The sequence below is a fragment of the Manis javanica genome, chromosome 2 (genome assembly GCF_040802235.1).
Source record: "Manis javanica isolate MJ-LG chromosome 2, MJ_LKY, whole genome shotgun sequence".
Lineage (NCBI taxonomy): Eukaryota > Metazoa > Chordata > Mammalia > Pholidota > Manidae > Manis > Manis javanica.
In genome coordinates this window covers 80,538,121-80,557,786 of record NC_133157.1, presented here as the reverse complement: position 1 = coordinate 80,557,786, position 19,666 = coordinate 80,538,121, and the positions used below count along the sequence as shown (strand labels likewise).

At 36.2% G+C, this 19,666-nt stretch overlaps 1 long non-coding RNA gene across 1 annotated transcript; it reads right to left on the bottom strand.

Annotated features, from left to right (window-relative positions):
- Positions 1-1,710: 1,710 nt before the first annotated feature.
- On the bottom strand, positions 1,711-19,034 carry LOC108408373 (uncharacterized). Its single transcript, XR_001855982.3, has 3 exons — positions 16,100-19,034; positions 3,361-3,507; positions 1,711-1,938 (listed from the first exon to the last, which is right to left on the bottom strand). It is a non-coding gene; the product is annotated as an uncharacterized lncRNA (long non-coding RNA).
- Positions 19,035-19,666: the final 632 nt, after the last annotated feature.

The window sequence follows — 19,666 nt, the reverse complement described above, 5'->3', positions numbered from 1 at the left end:
TTCCAGTGGCAACATGGGTGGTGGAATCACAGTCCATGCAGGACCCTTCCGGCTCTCCTCTACTGCCCATTTCTTCTCTGCTTTCCAGATGTTTCTTCATCATACCCGACATATATGAAAACAGAATTTTAAATTATCCTCTTACTCACTTTGGGGACACTCTGTTATCCTCATCCCTCAAGCATGGAGTCTGATCATTGTCTGAGATCCTTTCCACCCTATCAAGGACCTTACAACTACACTGTCAAATGTGGCAACCATTAGCCACATGTGCCTGTTGGGTGCTTTTAGAGCAGCTAATCCAAACTGAGATGCACTAAAGGTGTAAAATGCACACAGATTTCCAAGAGTTAGTATAAAAGTAAAATAGGAATGTAAAATATCTCACTAAAACTTTTTATATTGATTGCACATCAAAGGTTAAGTAAAAACATCACTAAATTAATTTTACCTGTTTATTTTCCTTTTTTAATGTGGCAATCAGAAAATTTTAAATAACATATATGGCTTGTATTATATCTCTGTGGGAGAGTGCTGCATTTACAGTGATTGGCTTCTACTCTGGGGTAATGTAACAGTCTTCCTTTCAAACTACAGCAACCAGTAAAATGGACATCTTGGGTATAATATAAAGCGACTTTATTTTCTTCTCCTATTGTCCTTTAACTTGCTCAGTAGGGCCATTTTTACCCCCACCCCTGGATGAAAACTTGACTTTTTGATCACGCTTAGGTAATAGAAAGTCTTAGAGTCCTTTGAGTTGCAAAACACAGATTCTATTTATACTTAGAATTCCAAACACATGTACTAGTAAAAGCTTCCAGCTTCATTCAGCGTTTTAGGGAGCCACCTTTCCCTAGTTGGAACATGCTGTTAAAAAAAGAAAGCCACAGACAATGAGGGAGGGCAGGACTGTCACATTCTTCTGTCCCTCCCAGGCCCTTTTCCCCAGCTTGCTAACCCTGGTTTCCTATTCATCCAGCACCAAAGGGCAAGCAGGGAAGGAGGAGTGTTCCTGTGGGAGCAGGCCGTGGGCTCCCTGGGCCCTGACTGTGTTTAAAGATTGCTGTGCCTCTCTCAGATTCCATGAGGCCTTTGAAACCTCCCTGGTTGCTGAGGACCAGTCCCCCAAAATTTCCCATGGCGTGGTTGATGCGTTCTCCTCCAACTTTTTGCTGACTCTTTCCGTACCCAAAGGAATCTAGCAACACTTCACTTCTCACAAATGAGGCTTCTTCACTTTTTTCTCAAAAGCAGGATTTTTTATTAAGGTATAACATACACATAAGCATACAACTTGAAATGTCTCTAGTTGAGTGAATGTATATGACCCCCCATCTGAATCAACTAATATAGTCTGTTCACATTTACAATGGCCCCTCTTGGACAAGGTTGAAAATGCCAGCCCTTACTCTGGTGTAGCTGCCTCTGATCCTGGAGACATTTACTCATTCTTTGCCTCCAGGAATTCTGGGAGGACATGGCCAGGGCAGGAGCAGCCCTTCTTCACACCCTCCACCAGAGCAGGAGGCAGGCTTTACGTGTCTTCAGGTATGAATCAGACACTCCTCTGCCTGGGTGCTGGGGACCAATATTATGCTGGCCGAGTGAACTCAAGCCCTTCCTCTTGCCCCAGGTGAGGGAGCAGCACCCCCCACCCTTCCTCTTGGGGGTGGCCCTGGAACTCACAGCATCCGGGTGAGTCGCACCAGAGAAATTCTCTTTAGAATCCCTCTTTTCATCACCATTGCACGGGGGACTGGGGAGCTCTGATGGGTTCCCAGTACCTGCTTTGAACATGCTTTTCTTGGTCTAGTGCCCCAGTTGGTGTCTTATATTTATACCTTGGGGCTCTAGTCAAAATGCCCATTTTAACATCCTGTTTTAGCACCATAGGCCCCCATTCATCTTCTCTTCTCTGTTCTTCCATCCAATTATCTAAAAAAAAAAAAAGAAGAAAAAGAAGAAGAAGGGGATGAGAGCAAGGCATAATTTCTGCCCAGGTATTATTTTTAATTCAAGGCCATGGAAAATTAGCTTGTGCCTTCTTGCGAAGGTCCATTTGCTCTTGGAGACTCACGTGCCTCATCCATGAGGTCAGAGCTCCCACCTGCAGCCACATAGTGTGGGACAGTGGCCCAAACGGGGTTGAAGGACAGTGGCTCTTTGGTTCAAATCTAAGCTCTGCCATTTACTTAGCCTCTCAGAGCCCTGCAGGGAGGAAGGATGAAGTTGAGTCATGGTAGGTGCTTAATGACAACTGTCTGTGATTTTTCTGGCCCTTGGGATAGTGTCCATTTTCTTTTCTTTTCTTCCAAAGCCCTTCTTAGGGCACTCATTTGTTGTATAACTTTCCATAACTATCTCCTGTTGAAATACTTCTCCTGGTCTAAAGAAGAGGGAGGGAAGAATATATAACAAGAAATGAGAGGAAATAACCTAAAAATCAAATTCATTTTTGTATAGATCTGAGAGCTGGAAAGACCTTGAGAGATCATCTCTCTGGTCCTGACTGTGGTTATGTTACATGGCATGTTCAATTTTCACTTTCCATAATTAATGTAAATGAGTATCACTGCTCCTAAAACTCAGACTACCTTTTTCTTCACCAAATACATATTTTTCCAAGCAGATTCATTCAAAACTATTCTGCCTCTAAAAGGACCAATACATGGATATAGTTTATTCAGCACCATGAATTTGCAAGAAGTTGGGGGCAGGAGGGGGCATTATATTAAATCTTCATCATTTTTGTTTGTTTCTTTGTTTTCTAAGCAAAATAAAGGATCTCACAGTCATCTGCCTCTACCACTGACTTACATGCTTCACTTGGGATTGCCACCATCCTCAAGTTCATGGGGCTGCTTCTCAGAGATGGCAATCTGTAGATGCAGCAGTATAGCTGAGCACACAATGCAGAAGCTTTCAAAGCACAGAAAGGATGCAGTTCTTGGTGTCTGGTACAGGACAGAGAATGTGTTTTGAAGCTGCCCAGCCCATGCTAGAATCCCATGCTTGTTTCTAAATTTTATGCCCAGATAACCCCATTGTAATAGGAAAAATGGTGGCCATGCTTATTTTATTCCCACAGCTGAGTGCAAATGTCTACTGTGGAAAAATCTACACAGAGCATCTCTGTCCTCAGTCCTGGACCCCAGCCAGAGATCAGGTGATGTGTGTGGTTAGCTAAAAAGTGACCAGGACAAAAAGTCCCAAAGGGTCATATGATCCACCCTCTCAGTTGGGAAAGCAAGTCAGTAGCAGTCCCACTGACAGTGGGGCATCTCGGGAGGGGACCATCCTGCTCTGTGGGGAGGTGTCACTGGTCCCGTATAGGTCTTTTCAACCATGTTCACACACCTGGCTTGAGTTTTAGCAGATGCACCACCAAGAATATGAAAGGTCAGAAATATAATAGGAACCAAAGCATTCCCGCAGTTGAGAGGGAGAATGACGTTTGAATGCCAGTGCAGAGCTGCTTCTGGTCTAGGTCAGTGGTGCACAGTGCTGTACAGAAAAGAAAAATGTCTGTTACTGCTCGTAGGACATAAAACAGGAGTAATAAAACCTGGTATCAGCACCAAAGGATCCGTCGTTATAAAGTATTACAAAATGCCCCTATTCGTTCTTACAGTTTATGGAAGCTTCCAAGTGGAAGCTGCGGTCCCTTGTCCTTGGATTTCTGTCTTTCAAATGCAGCTCCTAGACTCCTGTGTGCTGCTCAGAGGGGCATGCAGAAGGCACTCTGCTGCATCCTTGCCTGTTGTACCCCGATGGATAGCTTTGCTTCGGCTTTCCATGCAGAAAGCACCTAAGGAAATTTCTTCTTCCCGCTCTGCCTTCATTTGCCTAAACCAGTTTGTGTTGCATGATGACAAAAAGGCAATGGATTCTCTCACAAAATAAGAGTCTGTTCCCCCCCAACACCCCCCCCCCAAAAAATACACACGCACATGCACGCACACAAACATTAGCCTTGGCTGAAAACCCCCAGGGCAACAGAGAACATTTCCGAGCCCGGCCACCATCTGAGTAAAAGTAGTTTTTTAATTAAAACAAACCCCATTTCATACTTCCCACAATGATGTAATGGCAGATCCCTGTAGAAACTGCGTGACATGCAGCAACACATGTGAAATGGAGGTAAAAGGAGAGATTAAATGAAAACACGTATTTAAGATGGTTATTAGGAACAGTAACATTTCCAGGAATGGGTCACTTGGGAAAACAGTTGATTTGGCTGGGGATAAATAGCGCCTCTTAAGTGTGCCCTGAGAAGTCGCGATGAGAACTTAATTTTAAGTCTGCGGATTGTAATAAGAACTTGGTATTTAAAGTCACTGCCAAAGAGAAGGGGACAAACATAAGCCAGCCCCCAGAGGATGAACTGTAAGAGGCTAGTGTTACCCTTGAGGGTCAGAAGGGGTGGGGCAGAAACTAGTTAAATATGCTGAAGCTAGTTTCTACTTGTCTTTTCAAATGCTCTGGCAATGGGAACTGTCTGATTACACTGTCCTTGGCCACAGTGGAGCAACAAGGGTGTGAGATCAGCATTAATGTATGAGGCAGAAAGGAAAGCGAAGACTCATATTCCAACTCCACAAAGAGCTCTCTACAGGCTAATGGATTTTGGTAAAATGTTTGTAATCTGATGCTTCTGGTCTTAATTTTCCAGTCTTTATTTTACGTTGCTGGACATTCCATGTTCCTCTGTAACTGATGTTATTTTTGCAGAAGAAAGATCACACGATAGACAATGTGACAATTCTCTTTTTGCCCAAGCTGGATTCTAAAATTTGAAATAGCTGAAGTTCTCTTCCTTCCTTAAATAACTAAAGTACAGCTTTGGTACTTAAACTTGGTGTTCCACTGAGAGTGCTCATAGAGGCCTATTTGAACTGTGCAAAGGGTAAAAACTGGATGGTCAAGCAGGCGGATGGGTGCATGATGAGCCATTTCCTGAGACTGTGCTAGGGGACATGTCAGGGCAGTGCAGCATCCAGTATGTAGAGGTTGGAAATGAAGAATTTGGAGCTAACAGCCTCTTACATGTGCACCTGAGATCAAGAGGAGGCTAATGAAAGAGTGCTTTTACCCTTGTGTCACATGTATCCAAAATTAACTAGGGTCTTCGTTTTTCATATTGTCATGAAGTCTGCAAATAAATCATGTCAGGTGTAAGGTTCCCAGAGATTAAAACTGGCTACTTTAATCTCCCTTTAAAACATCATTACATTTCTCTGGAACATAAAAGCAAATGCTGTGAGTCATAAAAATATGAAATCTCAAGGTCAATTGATATTGTGTCACTCAAGGCTTCCCAGATACCCAGTAGAAATTCCATTACGTTGTGTATGTGTCTTACAATCTTGCTCCTCTTGCCTCCTTACAATTCAATGACCTTCAAATGTAATAGCTATTGTTGCAGGTACTTTCATCTTTACCTGAGTGAAGCAGAATCAATGTGCTTGACCAGCAATTCCAATTAAGCCACGATAGACCATCCTGCTGAATCTGCAAGCTTTGGATTTATATTGAATTAATGCAAGTTGAAAGGGGTTCCCGTATTGTCACACTTAATGCATCCTTGTCAAAAAGAAATGTAATTACAATAGTGCACGGCCCTGGTAGGTTGATCAACTTACACAAGGTGACAACCATGAATTGATCATGTGGGAGTATCAGTGAAAATCCCAGGGACTATTATAAAATGTGCTACTTTTAGATTGTTTAATTCCCTAGAGCCGGGATGGTTCAGACGATTAGTAAAGAGATACACATTTAGAATCACTTACTTTCAGGTCAATGGTTTAAATAGACCAATAGGGTAGTATCAAAGGCAAGTGCTCCTTGTCAGTTTTTATTATTTAGACAAAATTTAGGTCTTAGTCTAACAGTTTCTTTCCATGTAAGTCCAAGAAAAAATTTTTTGAATGTTTACAGTTGAATATTTTCCTTGGAGTAAAAAAAAAATCTTTTCTGAATAAAAGCAAGGGAATTGATAAGATGGAGTAGACAAAGCAACATTTACATCTACTGTCGGGAGCCATTTCTGACTTAGGCATTAGACACACATTAAAGCATTAGCTTTGCTGATCAACTTTAATGTTAGTTTTTTGGCTTGCAAGATTTAATTAGAAGAAAAAGAAATCTAAGCTCTAAGGTGATTAAAAAGAACACAAGAGGTGCATCTGGTTACTTAAGTACTGTGATAGGTTAACCTATGTAATAATGTGGATGTGATGGCTGGCAAACTTGACTATCTTTTCTCATCAACCATAGTGTTATGTTCATTTCTTATTTGAGATACTACAGGAAAGAAATCTATATTCCCTCTTCTCCTCTAAACTAACCAAAAATAACAAGGAACACTAGGAAACACCTCATCCTTGAACCTCAATTTATGAAGTGTTCCACTTTCATCTGAATGCACTGAAAACTGTGCCCAGGGAAGGGAAGACTCAGAAGTCTGGGCTCTACAGACCTGAGATAACATGTTCTCCACATTATCTAGATGGCCCACCAGAGGGGTAAAATGAGGTGCCTTACTTGAAGAAGCAGGTCACAGTATGTGGGCAAACCAGGTGTGTTTCACACATAGAACTTATTTTTGCAAGAAACAGGCTATCAGTGAGACTGAGTTTAGAATAAACCTGGATGGCATGCAGAGCTGCAGCACTGATTACCTGAAGATAAGTAATGTTTAAATTGCCAAACAGGAACCTGTGAGCAAGGAGTCAGAGTGATTTCCCCCAGCCAGGCAAAGAATCACACCAACCAGTCAGAGTACAATGGCATGGTATCCAGAGCAACATAGCAAATTTTCCTGTTATCCTAGTATATCCCAGCTTATCCCTATGCTTTTGTTTTACAAACAGCTAGTCCAGGAAGACTTCCACTGTTCAGTGATGGACACTACCATGGAACTTACATGAATATTCTACAAAAAAGCAAGAGGAAAGGAACATAATGAAACAAGGTAGATGAAGAATACATATCAGAAAAATGCCATAATCATTCTGAGATTATGATCAAACATCTTCAGGAAAATTAAAGAGATCAAATGAAATATGACTTCAGAGTGATGGGGAAGGAGGAAGAAATATAAGGGCTCATAAGGGACAAAGAGAAAATGTTTTGTTTTTAAAGGACATGAAATGAAATACAACACAAAAAACGTGAAGGCCATATTAGAAACAGAAATTATTGAAAAAAACTTATGAACATTTAGATGTTTTAGAAAATTTGAGTATATTGGAAAGGAATATAGTCTTTTTTAAAATGACTAAAAGGCAAGTGTTAATTATAAAAGATGGTTAAATAAGAGCAGCCACTGTATCCTGAAGAAAACAATCCAAAATTAAGCAGGAAAAAATTCAAAAATAAAATACAAGTCTCCTATAAGTCTACAAATATGTGAAAATTATCATTACATTTCACAATAGAAATATTAACAAGAATGGTAATATAGAAATAATAATCTAATTAATAAAATATGGAGTAAAGTTGGGGGAAAAATGATGAGGAAATATTCAAAAAATAATGGTAGAAGATTTTCCAGAATTAAATAAAACAGTCTTCCAAAATTGAAAGGCTCTTTGAATCTCAAAGAGGATAACAAACATGAATTAACCCTGGCAGTGAAGGGCAAGAATAGCCAAGCCACTACTGAATAAGAAAAATTAGGTGGGAGTGTTGGCCTTACTAGATATAGTAATTTTTAAGTGTGTTATTGACACAGAGATAAATATCTAATGAAGCAAAAAAGGATACCAGAAACAAATCAAGTATATATAGAAACTTGAAATATGATAAACTGGTAAGCCATATCAATGAGGACTACTACTAAATATTGACATAAAAGCTCACACTGAAGTCCTATTTACCTCTCTGTTCTATCACTCAATTCATGATACCCAGATTCAAACCAAAAATTACAAGTTATGCTAGAAGGCAAGAAAAAATAGAGTCTGAAAAAACAAATGAAACATCAGAATGATATTCAGATATGGCAGAGATTATGGAATTTATCAAATTAGGAATTTTTAAAAACTATGATAAATATTTTTAGGATTCTAAAGGAAAAAGTTGGCAATATGCAAGAACATATGTAATGTAAGCAGAGAGATGAAAACTCTAAGACATAATTTAAAATGAATTATAGTAATCAAAGACATGATAATAAAAATGAAGAAAGTCTTTGGTGGGCTCATCTGTAGATAGGACACAGTTCAAGGAAAGAATCCCATTTAAAGACGTCAATAGAAAATTCTCAAACTGAACTGCACAGAGGACAAAAAGAATGAAAAAACAGAACAGAATATCCAAGAACTGTGGGATAATTTCAAAAGGAGAAACATACGTGATTTTGGAATACTAAGAGGAGAAAAAGAGACAGCAGAACAGAAGTAATATTTGAAATAATAATGGCTGAGAATTTTCCAAATTTAGTGACAGACACAAAACCAAAGATAGAAGAAGTTCAAAAAATACCAAACAGGTTAGATGTCAAAACAAGTCTACACCTAGATATATTATACCCAACTTGCAGAAAACCAAAGAAAAAGGGAATATCTTGAAAGCAGTTGGATAAAAAACACACTTCACCTATAAAGGAACAAGAATAAAAATTATATCAGACTTCTCTTCAGAAACCATGTGAGCAAGAAGAGAGTGAGGTAAAATATTTGAAGTGTTGAGAGGGTAGGAGAAAACCGCCAACATGAATTCTGTATCCAGTGAAAATATCCTTTAAAAGTAAATGAAAATGAGGAGTTTTTCAGTCAAAAGCAAGGAATTAATCACCAGCAAACCTTGGCCTACAACAAATGTTTAATGCTCTTAACAGAGAAGGAAATTATGTAAGTCAGAAACATGGATCTATATAAGAAAGGAGTACCAGAGAATAAATAAATGAAATTAATGAAATGTTACATCTTTCATATTCTTACTTGATCTAGTAAATAACAGTTTGTTCAAAATTATAAGAGCAACAACATATAGCTTATGCGTAAATGAAATGAATGACAGAAATGCTATAAGGGATGGAAGGGGAGAATGGGAAATACTCTGTTACTAACTATCTGCACTAACTATAGAGTGGTACAGTGTTACTTGAAAATAGACTTAACTTAGTTGGAAATACATATTGCAATTATTGGGAAACGAATTTTTAAAAATTTTTAACAAGTATAATTATCATGCTAGAAAAGAATGAAATCACATAAAATGATCAGTTAAAAGCACAGAAGACAGAAAAAGAAAGATTAAAAAAGAAATAAGAACAGGTAAAACACAACAGTTACAAACACTGAAGATATTAATCCATCTGTATCAGTAATCACTTTAAACATCAATGGTCTAAATAAATCAATTAAAAGACAGAGACTGTGAGAGTAGATCAAAAAACAAGCCTCTACTATATGTTGTCTACAAGAAACCCACTTTCAATATAAAGACCAACAAGTTAAAACTAAAGGGGTACAGAGAAGTATACCATGTTAATACTAAGTGAAAGAAAGCTGGAGATTGATTTCAGAATGCTGAAATTAATTTACATTGATTTCAGGTAAAGCAGACCAGAAGAAAAGAAAATTATCAGGGATAAAAAGGAGCATTGCATAATAATAAAGGGATCAATCCTCCAAAAACACATAACAATCCTTAAAGTGTATGCATTTAACAACAGGGCATCACAATACATGAAGCAAAAACTGATAGAACTGTAAGGAGAAATAAACAAACAAACAAATCCACTTTGGAGACTACAACATCCCTCTTTCAGTAATTGATAGATCAAGTAGGCAGTAAATCAGTAAGGACATAGTTGACCTGAAGAGTACCATCAATCAGCTGGTTCTAACTGACATTATAAAATATTTCATCCAACAAAGCAGAATACACATTCTCAAAAGCACATGGAACATTCATGCTAATAGAGCACATTCTGGGCCACAAAAGACACTTGAGCACATTTGAAAGAATAGAAATCATACAAAGCATATTCTCAGACCACAATGGAATTAAACAAAAAATTAGTAACAAGAAGATAGATGGAAATCATCTTTGGAGAATAAATATTTGAAAATTAACCAAAATGCTATTAAATAACATATGGGTCAAAGAAGAAATCTCAAAAATTTTTTAATATTTTGAACTAAATGAAAATGAAAATACAACTTGCAAAGTTTAAGGAATGCAGCAAAAGCAATGCCAAAATTTCTAGTATGAAATGCATAAAGAGAAAAATCTCAAAATCAATAATCTAAGGTTCCATCTTAATAAACTTGAAAAAAAAGAACAGTTTAACCTTAAACCAAGCAGAGGAAAAGAAATAATATAAACTAGAAGTTAATGAAATTGAAAAAAGGAAATTGAGAAAAATCAATGAAATAAAATCTGGTTTCTTAAAATGATCAATAAAATTGAAAAATCTCTGTCCAGGTTAACCAAGAAAAAGAAGAGGGAGAAGACACAAATTATTAATATCAGAAATGAAAGAAAAGTCATTGATCCCATAGGCACTAAAAAAATAATAAAGGAATATTATGAACAACTCTATATTTGTAAATTTGGTAACTTAGATGAAATGGATGAATTCCTTGAACAACTCAAACAGGAAGAAACTGACAATCTGAATATGCCTATATCTATAAAGAGACTGAATCAATAATTAATAACCATACAAAACAGAATGCACAAGACCCAGATAGGTTCACTGGTGAATTCTACCAAATATTTAAGGGAAAATTATATCAATTCTCCACAATCTCTATCAGAGTATAGAAGACTCATTCTATGAAGCCAGCATTACCAAAGATATTCAAGGAAAAGAAAGCTAGAAACCAATACCTCCCATGAACATATATGCAAAAAACCTCAACAAAATGTAGTAAATTAAATCCAACAATATATAAAAAGAATTATGTACAATGATCAAATGGAATTTATTCTGTTATACAAGGCCAATTAATGTAAACACATTAATGTAACCACAGCAATATACTAAAGGAAAAAACTCATACCATCATGTCAATTGTGGCAGATAAAAGATTTGACAATTCCAACACCTATTCATGATAAAAAATAAATTTTCTAAGAAACTCAGCAAACTACTAATAAAGAACTTCCTTAACTTGACAAAGAACATCTAGAAAAACCTACAGCAAAAAATTGTACTTGATGGTGAGAAGATGATTCTTTCTCCCTAAGACTGAAAACATGTGATAGAGATGTCTCCTCTCATCACTCTTATTCAACATCATACTGGCAGTCTTAGCTAGTACAATAGACAAGAAAAGGAAATAAAGATCTAAAGATTGGGAAGGAAGAAATAAAATGGTCTTTGGTCACTAAATGCATGAATACATGTATGGATAATCTAAAGAATTAGCAAAATCAATCCCTAGAATTAATAATGATTGTTTATAACAAAGTTGCAGAAAACCTATAAAAGATTAATATGCAAAATTCAGATGTTTTATTCTACACCAGCAATGATCAATTGGAACTTGAAATTAAAAACAATACTATGTTTTTAAAGAAAGAAAGGAGAGAAGAAAATGAGAGAGAGAGAGAGAGAGAGAGAGAGAGAGGAAGAGAGGGAGGAAGAGAGGGAGAAATCTGAAGGCAGTAAAAAAGAAAGAAAGAAAAAAACAGAAGTCAGGTATAAATCTAAAAAAAGTACATGTACAGGATCTGTAAACAGAAAGCTAAAATACTTTAATCAAAGAAATCAAATAAGATTTAAATAAAGAAAAGATATTCTGTATCATGAATTGAAAGACTTATTATTATACCAAATTCCTTGATCTATAGATTCAGTTGCAATCATAACCAAATCTAAGCAAGCTATTTTGTAGATATAAACAAACTGATTCTTAAAGTTTATATGGAAAGTCAAAAGACTCAGAATAGACAACACAATACTGATGAAGTACAAAGTCAGAAGACTGACACAACCCAATTTCTAGACATACTATAAAACTACAGTAATTAAGACAGTACTATTACTGGTGAAAGAAAAATAAAATATAGAAAAATGGATCACAATAGAGAGTCTAGAAACACACCTACACAGATATAGTCAACTCATTTTACCACATAAGCAAAGACAGTTCCATGAAGAAAGGATAATATTTTCAATAAATGGCACTGGAAAGACTGGATTCCCTTATATACCAACAACAACAATAAGAATTCAAACACAGATCTTATATCTTTCGCAATAATTGTCTCAAAATGGATCACTGCCCAAATATAAAACATAATACTATAAAACTTCTAGAAGAAAACATGGAAGAAAATCTAGGTGACCTTTGGTTTGGTGATGAGTTTTCACATACAATTTTAAAAGCACAACCCATGAAAGAAAAATGTGCTAAATTTGACCTTATTAAAATTAAAAACATCTGATCTTCACAAGACACTGTTAAGAGAATCAAAAATAAGCTGCAGACATAAAGTATTTGCAAATGTCTGATAAAGGACTTGTATAAAAAATATACAAGGACCTCTTAAAACTCAACAATAATAAACATAAAAAATTCTAATTTTAAAGTGGGCAAAAAATCTGAATAGACATCTCACAAAAGAAGATATATAGATGGCAAATAAGCACTTGAAAACATGTTCATCATTATTTGTAATCAGGGAACGACAAACTAAAACAATGAGATACCACTACAGATGACACTCTTAAAATGACTAAAATCCTAAATTTGACAACACCAGTGGTGATGAAAATGTGGAGCTACAGGAACTCTCATTGATTGTTGTTGGTAATGCAAATGGTACAGCTACTTTGGAAGACAGTTTAACAGTTTCTTACAGAGCTAAACATAATTTTACCATATAATCCAGCAACTGTATTCCTAGGCATTTACCCAAATTAACTGAAAACTCATACACAAAAAAATTTGCTTGCAAATGCTTATAGTGGCTTTAGTCATAAGTGCCAAAACTTGAAAGCAACCAAGAGGTCCAGGTGAATGGATAAACAAACTCTGGTACTTCCAGACAATGGAATATCATTCCGTACTTTTTAAAAATGAGATATTAAACTACAGAAAGACATGGAAGGATCTTAAATGCATATAGCTGAGTGAAAAAAGCTGGTCTGAAAAGGCTATGTACTGCATGATAGTAACTGTATGATACTCTGGAAAAGGGAAAACTAGAGACAGGAAAAGATCAGTGATTATCAGGGGTTTGAAAGGAGAGAGAGATGAATAGGTGAAGCACAAAGGACTTTTAGTGTAATGGTGGATACACGATATTTCACACATTTATCAAAACCCATAGAACTGTACAACACAAAAGATCAGCATTAATGTAAACAATGGATTTTAGTTAATAATAATGTGTCAATATTGGTTCATCCATTGTAGCAACTGTATCACACTATTGCAAGATGTTAACAATAAGGAAAACTATGAGAGAAGAAGAGATTGGTATAGCAGAACTCTGTATTATCTATGCAATTTTTCTGTAAATCTAAAACTGCTCTAAAGTCTATTAGATTGAAATATGAAATAAAAATTTTTAATGCATTATAAATCCCAAGCAGGTAAACAAACACAAATCCACACATAAACACATCGTAGGTAAATCACAAAACTTATATATATATTTTTAAATCTTAGAAACTTCCAAAGGGAAAAAATAATTGAGAAAAAATCAGACTGACCTCAGGCTTCTCATCAAGCAGCCACAGAGAACAGAAAATAATTGAGTATATCTTAACAGAACTAAAGGAAAATACCTGCTCAACTACAATTCTATCAGAAAATAAAAATATTTTCAGAAATATCAAGGGAATTCACTACCCCTGGACCCAGGATGAAAGATTACTAAAGGAGACCTCTGCAAAAAGGAACTTGAGCTGAGAAAGAAATGGGGATATACTTGAAACTAATATAAGACTGTATATCAAATAAATTAATTAATTAATATAAATTAATTAATATAAAAATTAATTAATTAATATAAAAAAATAAAAGAAAGAAATGGGGATACAAGAAGCATTCTTAAGAGAAATATATTGCAAAGATATATTTATAATTTAACAAATGATGATGGTAATCCCAAGCATGGGTATTAAAAACAAACTGAAACTACAAAATATGTGGACCAAATACATGGAACAAGTTGGAACAAAAATAACATGGATGATGGGCAGGGAGTATGTAGATCAAAGTGTCATAGGTTCTTGTACTTCGAAGATCAAGATATTGATTAATCAGACTTCTAAAGTGAAGGATATAGGTTAAGTCTTCTAAAGATAATCACTAAAGTATAAAACTAAAATATATCACTTCCAAAGCTATACAATGTAATTGCAAGCACTGCATTATTGCATGTATCTCTGTAAAGAGAGAACTTCCTCTTGTTAGGTATCAGAATCCAATCATGTGCTTACAGTTGTTGATGTCTGCTGATTAGAAGACTTACCCACACACTAATTTTTGGCTCCAAAAATATCAAACTTTGTGTCTCCTCTTTTACTGACACCTTTGTTGTGCCAGGCACCATAAGGACATGTGCATATTATGATATCATTTCTGGTCCTCCAACATGGAGTAAATATACTAGACAGGGCAGCAGAGAAAGGTATTTCTGGATGTCACTTCTACAAAAGACTGAACCATTTAAACATATCCCACCTAGCCTCAATGAAATGAGCCCACCTAGTATGAGAGAAAGCATGATAAATGGAAATCTATGTGGAAAAAGGCAGCAGTCTTAGAATTTCAATTGATCTTACTTTTGCAAAATTAACAAAAGCCTGTGGGGTTCCCCAGGCCAGGCCTTAGATAGGATTTTTTTGCAAATTTTTTCCTTCACAGTAAACATCCCTCTGTACTCTGTTTAAAAACAAAATAAAATGATAAACAAATAAAAACTAATGCACAGAAATTAAAAGGAAATATTCCCAAAATATTGATAATGTTTGTGCTTAGGTGTTAAAACTGTGGGTGGATTTTTTTTTCTGTCTACTTTTCTATACTATCAAAATCTTCTTTAAATAGCCATCTTGTGCTTTAATAATTAAATTAGCTGAAGTGATATTTCTTTTGGCTTTAGCTATTCTGTAGGCTGTAATCTTTTGATTTATTTTTTTGAGACAAGGATTACAAGCGAATTTTAGCACTTAGGTAAAGATGTTTCTAGCCTTGTGAAGTGTTTATTCATAAATTACAACCATTCAACTAAGTCTTCTCTAAAACACTAAATAGATACATATATGAAGTTGCCATGTTAACAACTTCATTGATACCCAATAATATACAGTAACAAAGGCACAATTTACTGGCAGATTGCCATAAGTCTTACTAATTATGAAATAATTATATATGCAAAACTTTCTCTCCTAGCATATGCATGAAATGTTTTATAAGAGGCAAAATGCTCTCAATTTGTATGTACTGAAACATGGTCATACTCAAGTTCAACTACATTTGCCAAAGCGTTCATGGATGAATCCGAGAATAATTTTGTTCAATCTTAGAATGAACTTTGTTTTGATTTCTTTTTAAGTCCTGTTGCTTAAACAGTGTAAAAACTGCTGCATATTCTCATCATGAATACAACAATGAAACCTAGAAAAGTCTACATACGGTCATAATTAGCCAAGAGGTTTAGGGCAAATTTACCAAACTGGTATTTCCAAAAACATCCTTTCAAACAGTATTCAGAAATATGGTATGAAAAAAAATTCTTCTCAAAATATTTGGTGAACATGGGGTTAAACAAATAGCATCTGTGTTTGTGTCTGTATGTAACTTTGTTAGTTGTTTTTTTCTTTAACAGACCACTGACTTTAATAGGTAAATAATTATTGTAAATTGTCAAGAGAAAATAGAGTATGCTGCATTTTCCAAACTTATTTGATCATGGAACACATTTTTCTGTCTAGAGCTTTTAACATCTCTAGGTGAATGTTTTGAGAATCACCACTTGGAAAAATGTTGACATAGATTCTGATGTTTGTTCCAATATGAGTATTCTATGAAGTGTGGTACATGGAATGAATGAAAACGTGTGTCATCTGTCAACACTGAAAACTAAACAAAACATTGCTACTGAGGAACTGGTTTACCTTTGCTTGAGGGCAAATTCCATATTTACAATTTTAGCATAATTCATTCTGGAACACTGCAACATACGGAAAAAATATCAACCACCCCGGCATAGTCACTGTGGAAATCTGTTAAAATGGGGAGGGGAAAAGAGAGAGTTGTGCAAAAGACTTATTAAAATATTCAAGATAAAATTGTAAAAGCTGAGCTCACAAATATATTCAGTTAAATACATGTCTATCAGTTAACCTACCTCTTTCAAATAAAAAGCCAAACATTCTAAAGGAAAGCAGGGGTGGAGAAAAGGGTTTCACATTTGTCTTTCTCCATGTTTTTGCTAGAAATGTAAAACTGAGTGGAGTAAATGGCATATTCCAAGTCTGCCACTTTGTTAAATAACACAAAGTACTGTCAATGACATAATGCAATGTTCAGGAAAATGTTACGACATTCCCAAAAGAGAAGAAAAAAATAAAACATCATTCCATCATAACTCCAAAAAGAATTGATAAGGTACAGTAGCCGTGAGTCCAAAGTATCTAAACTAGATTACAAGACCAAGCATGACAGCAAATATATGGCCCATCCAAATGGAAGATAATTGGTTGACAGAGCAGTTCTTGAGAGGCAAACAAATGCCAAGTGGAGGTAAGATGACCAAAACTCCAATGGGAAAAGGTCAGTGCATGTTGGGAAGATGGAAAACATGCACAGGCTCACAATAATATCTTTGAAAACCACTTACAGCTTTCTAAATGCAAATGAGATATCCTCTTCACAATAATATCCCCAGAATAGGAGCTGCTCACCTTGCAGACTGTGGATAAAAGAATTCACAGACAGGTTTTGTCACGTGCCACTCATATCTTTTCTCACCTTCAGCTGTTGACTATCTGGGGCTAGTCAATGCTCAGCACAAAACTTCAAGTTTCTGGCTGTTGCTTGCCTGCCAGATAATTTGGAGGACTGATTATTCTTTGAACTTTGAAGATCCAGTTACAGAATTATCACTAATAACTGGAATACAGGTATCAATGTTCTACTTTATGTGGTGCTAGTATAATGTGGCCCAGTTGTGTGCTGGAGACAATTTTGTATGTATCTCTTCCCAGCTCCATGCTCAGTGATATCAGCACAAGGGTAGCTTGAATTCTGCCATAGTGGAAGTATTTACACTACAGAAACTGTTAAATACCATAAGTCAGGACTTTTTCTGTTTCAGAAAGCCACTTGTTAGACCCTTACCAGCACACCTCTGTTAACAGCTCTTGGTGTCCTGCATCCTCTTGATTATTGACTGTTATTAGCTTCCAAAATATTGAAGTTGTTCTGATGCTTCACTTTTAGTGTATAACGTGAAGGGATATAAGTTATGATAAAAGATCTGGACTCCTTCCAGGGTCCTGCCTAAAACACAGAGTATAAGCTCTTGCAAGAAATATCAAAGTTCTCTGACCAGAGCCCAAGCGCCAGGGGAATCCTGTCTATCAGTGCGCGCACTGAAACAGGTAGAACTCTGCATTCATGCAGAGCAACCAGGCTTTTGGGTGAGAACTCCTGAAGTGCTGTCAGTAAGTTGTAACAACATGCCAAGTGTAGTTTTAAACACCACCTATTAGTAACCCTTAATAATTCACTTTGTGAGGTTACAGGTAAACAGAGCCACTGTATGGGGGGATATGGTTTACACGCTGCACAAGGGCACCGGCAGAGGCGGAGAGCAGGGTGGGAAATGCGATCTGTCCTCCAAATGCAGGCTTCAGGGCCGCAGCACCTGGGTGCCTTGTAATCTTTACAAAGGAGTGGTGTGCGCTAAGGGCTACCCTGAGAACTAACAGCCCTTGGCTAAACTAAATGTCTGTAGAATTGGGAGTCATTCACATATTAGAAAAACAAATAACGGCAATAAAAGACTTGCACTTTCCATCCGAGAGCTCCTCCCAAGCCTACAAGGACCATTTAGCATGCTTTAAAAACTATGCTAGAGAATTCCAGCCGGCACAGCTCTGTACCTTCAAGTTGTGACACACCCCTATTATTCCAAATACATATAACAGTTATAGATTTTCTTTTTTTTTTTAAAGGAGAACAAAGAACTCACAGCCTAGATTCCAACCCAAGACAAACATGTCCGTGGACCAGAAACAGAAGAGATGTACAAACTGGTGAGCAGACAAAGAGCCTTGGCAAAGCAGCAGGCAACAGGTGGCAAGAGAAATCATACATGAACAGAGAGATGGCCTCAGGGGTGGACCTGTAGATAGATGGGTAAATAGAGATGGTACGAAAGGTAAAACCAAAGTGTTAGACAAAATAACAAGATGGGCTGACTGACAGTCACTGAGTTTTTCCAGCACATGAAGATTCATGGCACCTCTAGCAGGGGTATAGAAATAGGACAAAACTTGATATCTTGTTAGAAAGCTATACCATTAAATACATATGTTCAGATGTTAAGGATATCCACAAAATGAAAGGAAATGCAATCTTTAGCTTCCAAACCAGCAGCAGAGTCAATAGGGAATAAGAGGGCAGTTTATCAGCCCATCAGATGCAGGGAAGGAGACAAAAGGAACAAAGTAAAAGAATATGAAAGAGCATGAAATAAGATGGCAAAAAATAAGCCCAGCCTTGGCAGGGTTTGCAATGAGATGCTATTGAAACACAGCATCCATCTGAATGCATTAAAAATAAAACATCTGTGCTGGTTACAAAAAGCATACCTAAAATGAACTTACACAGAAAGACATAAAATAAGGTGCTAGAAAGAAACATATATGTATTATTATATATTATATATACAGATATATACTTTTAATAGAATATATATTTTTCTATCATCTCATCTCACATGCTTATCATCAGATAGATAGATAAATGATAGATACATGATAGATAGATAGATAGATAGATAGAGATAGATGATAATAGATGATAGATAGATAGATAGATAGATAGATATGAGGCAAATATCTAGCCAAAACAAAACTGGCATACCAAAGCATTAGGGTCAAAAAGCATTAAGAAAGATAATCTGAAACCCTACATAATAATGACTAGAACAATCTATCAGGAAAATAAAAGAATCATAACTTGTATGCAACTAACTGCAGAGCCAAAATTATATATATAAAGCAAAACTAACAGAATGATGACAAGAAGAATTTGGCAAATATCCAATCATGACTTTAACATCTACCAGAAATGGACAGATCAAGCAGACCAAAGGTTAATGAAATAGATTTAACAACCAAGTTAACAAGCTTATCTAATGGATATATGAAGCCCTCCACTGGCAGAGAATATACAATCTCTTCAAGTAAACATAGAATATTTATAGAAACAGACCATGTACCAGATCACAGAGGAAGCCTCAACAAATTCAAAGACTAGATATCACATAGGCTATGCTCTCCAAAAACAAAGCAATTAAATTAGAGAGAAATAAGAAAACGATTTTCAAAACAAGAAGAATCACTGCTAGAGTAGAAAGAACAAGTAGCCCATGAACTCTGAGAGACATACATTTAAATCCCAGGTTCAACATACACCTGCTGAGTGTCCTTGGACAAGGCACTTAACCTCTC